Source organism: Balaenoptera musculus, chromosome 17, assembly GCF_009873245.2.
Source record: "Balaenoptera musculus isolate JJ_BM4_2016_0621 chromosome 17, mBalMus1.pri.v3, whole genome shotgun sequence".
In the NCBI taxonomy this organism is placed as follows: Eukaryota; Metazoa; Chordata; class Mammalia; order Artiodactyla; family Balaenopteridae; genus Balaenoptera; species Balaenoptera musculus.
This window is the reverse complement of record NC_045801.1, coordinates 27,984,725-27,988,857: the sequence shown is the minus strand read 5'-3', so window position 1 is coordinate 27,988,857 and position 4,133 is coordinate 27,984,725. Positions and strand designations below refer to the sequence as shown.

The 4,133-nt window shown below is 39.6% G+C and overlaps 1 pseudogene; it reads left to right on the top strand.

Moving 5' to 3' along the window:
- Positions 1-933: 933 nt before the first annotated feature.
- Positions 934-2,832, top strand: LOC118883703 (annotated as a pseudogene).
- Positions 2,833-4,133: the final 1,301 nt, after the last annotated feature.

The window sequence follows — 4,133 nt, the reverse complement described above, 5'->3', positions numbered from 1 at the left end:
TCATCCCTATTCCAATTTCACATCCCCTTAGTTATTCTATTCTTTAATCTATGTTCATTGAGTTGTATACATACACACATTTTGGAAATATATATTGTGCTGTTTTGTTTATCTGTGCTTTTACTTTATATAAATGGTATCATTCAGATCTCATTCACTCCACCTGTATTTTTAAGGTACTTTCTTCATAGCGCTATCCTCTGTGCTTTTCAACTTCCCTTTTGAGTTTTTTATTTCAACGATTGTATTTTTCATACTCAGAATCTCCAGATTCTGGCTCCTTAGGATTCTGTTCCTGGTTCTTGTTTGTAACATTCTGTTTTGTTTCTTTGTGGATAAATATTTTATTAAAATTTTATTTTACTTAAAATTCTTATTTTAGCCAATCCATTAATTTGGCTTCTTCTACCACAGAGTGTTGCGTTTGTTGTCTTTCTTCTATAGAACTTGTGCTCCTCCTGTTGAATTTAGGGAGTAGGTTCCAGGGAGATACAGTAGGGTGGGGAGCCTCTGATCTTGCCACCTGGGCTAGACTATGCCCTCTTTACATCCCTTCCTCCCCAACACTTGATTTTGCCTTACCTCTCAACGACCCACTGTCTCTCTCCCTCAGGGCACAGTTCTTTCCCGATGATTGCTTGTCTTGGATAAAATCACCTAGACCAGTGATTCTATAACTTTAGTGTGCATCAGAATCATCAGTCATGCTTGTTAAAACATAGAATGCTGGGCCCAACTCCCCAGACTTTCTGGTACAGTAAGTTTGCAATGGAGAAGAGTATTTACATTTCTAAGAAGTTACCAGTTGACACCATCCTTGGGCTGACCATGGTGGACGTTTTGAGGGCAACCGACCCACAGCCTGTGCACCCCATACCACCTCCTGTGGAAGCTTAAGCTGTCTGTGTAGCTTTCTCCCTTTGTCTCATAACCATGTCCACCAATGAGAATGCTAATTCGCCAGCTGCCTGCCTTAACAGATACAAGAACAAGGGGAAAGACAGTACAGAAATGAGGCAGCACCAAATAGAAGTTAATGTGGAGCTGAGGAGAGCTAAGAAGGATGACCAGATGCTGAAAGGAGAAACGTCAACTCTTTTCCTGATGACGCTACTTCTCTACTGCAAGAAAACTGCAACAACCAGTGCACTGTAAATTGGTCTGTTGATGACACTGTCAAAGGCATAAATAGAAACAATTTGGAAAGCCAGCTCCAAGCTACTCAAGCTGCCAGGAAAGTGCTTTCTAGGAAAGAACAGCCCCCCATAGACAACATAATCTGGGCTGGTTTGATTACAAAATTTGTTGCTTCTTGGGCAGAACTGATTGTAGTCCCATTCAGTTTGAATCCGCTTGGGCCTTCAGTAACATTGCTTCTGGGACATCAGAACAGACCAAGGTTGTGATAGATGGAGGTGCCATCCCAGCATTCGTTTCTCTGTTGGCATCTTCCCACACTCACATCAGTGAACAAGGCTGTATGGGCTCTAGGAAACATTGCAGATGATGGTTCAGTTTTCCAAGACCCAGTTATCAAGTATGGTGCAGTTGACCCGCTGTTGGCACTTCTGGTGGTTCCTGATATGTCATCTTTAGGATGTGGTTACTTACATAATCTTACCTGGACACTTCAAATCTTTGTCGCAACAAGAATCCTGCACCCCCCTTAGATGCTGTTGAGCAGATTCTTCCTCCTTCAGGTCATCTCCTGCATCACGATGATCCAGAAGTATTAGCTGATATCTGCTGGGCTATTTCCTACCTTACTAATGGTCCAAATGAACCAATTGAAATGGTTGTGAAAACTGGGGTTGTACCCAAACTTGTGAAGCTTTTAGGAGCTACTGAATTGCCAATCGTGACTCCTGCGCAAAGAGCCATAGGGAATATTGTCAATGGGGCAGATGAACAGACTCAGGTTGTAATAGATGCAGGAGCACTGCTAACAAACTCCAAAACTAATATTCAGAAGGAAGCTATGTGGACAACGTCAAACATCATGGCTGGCCGCAGGACCAGATACAAGTTGTAAACCATGGATTAGTCCCATTCCTTGTTGGCATTCTCTCTAAGGCAGACTTTAAGATGCAAAAGGAAGCTGTATGGGCTGTGACCAACTATACACGTGGTGGAACAGTTGAGCAGATTATATACCTTGTTCATAATAGAGCCGTTGATGAACCTCCTAACTGTGAAAGATACCAAAATTAATCTTGTTATTCTGGATGCCATTTCAAATATCTTTCAGGCTGCTAAGAAACTAGGCAAAACTGAGAAACTTAGTATAATGATTGAAGAATGTGGAGGTTTGGACAAAATTTAAGCTCTACAGAACCATGAAAATGAGTCTGTGTACAAAGCTTCATTAGACCTGATTGAGAAGTATTTCTCTGTGGAGGAAGAGGAAGATCAAAATGTTGTGCCAGAAACTACCTCTGAAGGCTATACATTCCAAGTTCAGGATGGCACTGCTGGGACCTTCAACTTTTAGATTGTACATCTGAGGCATAAAGTTGTTTGCTGTGTACTACGTTTGGTATAAGTTTGTCTTACTGTTTCTCTACTAAGAACTCTTTTTAAATGTGGTTTGTTATTGTAGCGCTTTTTACAACGAAACTATACTTGAACAGTTCCAAACTGTCCATACTGTATGAAGCTTCTCCTCTCAATGGGTTTCTTATTTCTATGTGGAATTTCGTATCTTGTAGTGTCCTGTAAATAAAGATTAAATTCCACCCTTTACTTCAAAGAAAAAAAAAGAAGAAGAAGTTACCAGTTGATGCTGATGCTGCCAATCAGGAACCAAGTTTTGAGAGCTGCTGACTTAATGGGATAAAAGGAGAAGTAAACTAATAATTAGGTGTTGGCCCACCTACGTGCACCTCTTGTTTTCTGCTTTTCCTCACTAGTTCCAGGATCCATCCCTGCCTGGATATTACCCTGAAGCTTCTATTTAGCTCTGGCTGATCCTGGCTGGCTCCTACTGCCTATGATCCAGGACTATGTGAGGTAGCATCAAAGCCCAAACAAGGAAGTTCGCCTCAATCTATTCCCATGATCATGGTTTTGGACCCTCTTCTGCTCTGGGTTGCCCTTCTCCTCTTCCCTCATTACCCCCACCTGACTGGGACCCAACCAACTTGTTTCCTTAGAGGTTTCTGACAGTTATATGTTTAAAAATTTTTTGATGTATTTACTTTTGGCTAATAAAAATTGTATATATTTAAGGTATATAGCATGATGTTTTGATATATGTATAAAATGTGAAATGATTACCACAATCAAACTAATTAACATATCCATCAGTCTTCCATAGTTACTACTTTTTTGTGTTGAGAACACCTGAGATTTTCTCTCTTAGCAATTTCAAGTATACAATACATTATTATTGTTGTCATCATGCTGTACATTAGGTCCCCAAACTTGTTTATCTTGTAACTGAAATTTTGTATCTTGTGATCAATATCTCCCCTTTTCCCTCCTCCCCCTAGACTCTGGTATCTACCATTCTACTCTCTGTTACTATGAGCTCAACTTTTTTTTTTTAAGATTACATATATAAGTGAGATCATGCAATATTTGTCTCGATTATTTCATTTAGCATAATGTCCTCCAGTCTCATCCATTTTGTCACAAATGGCAGGATTTCCTTTCTAAAAGGCAGAATAATAATCAATTGTATATACATAACAAATTTTCTTTACCTGTTCATCTGTTGATGGACACTTAGGTTGTTTCACATCTTGGCTATTGTGAATAATGCTGCAGTAAACATGGGAGCACAGATGTCTCTTTGAAATATTTTATTTTCTCTGGATATATACCCAGAGTGAGATTGCTGGATCATATGGTACTTCTATTTTTGAGGAAGTTCCTTACTGTTTTCCATAATGGTTGTACCAATTTACATTCTTACCAACAGTGCACAAGGGTTCCCTTTTCTCCATATTATTACCAATACTTGTTGTCTTTTGTCTTTTGATAATAGCCATTCTAACAGGTGTGAGGTGATATCTCACTGTGGTTTTGATTTGCCTTTCCCAGATGATTAGTGATGTTGAGCATCTTTTCATATACCTATAGGCCACTTATATGTCTTCTTTAGCAAAATGTCTATTTGGGGTTTTTTGCAC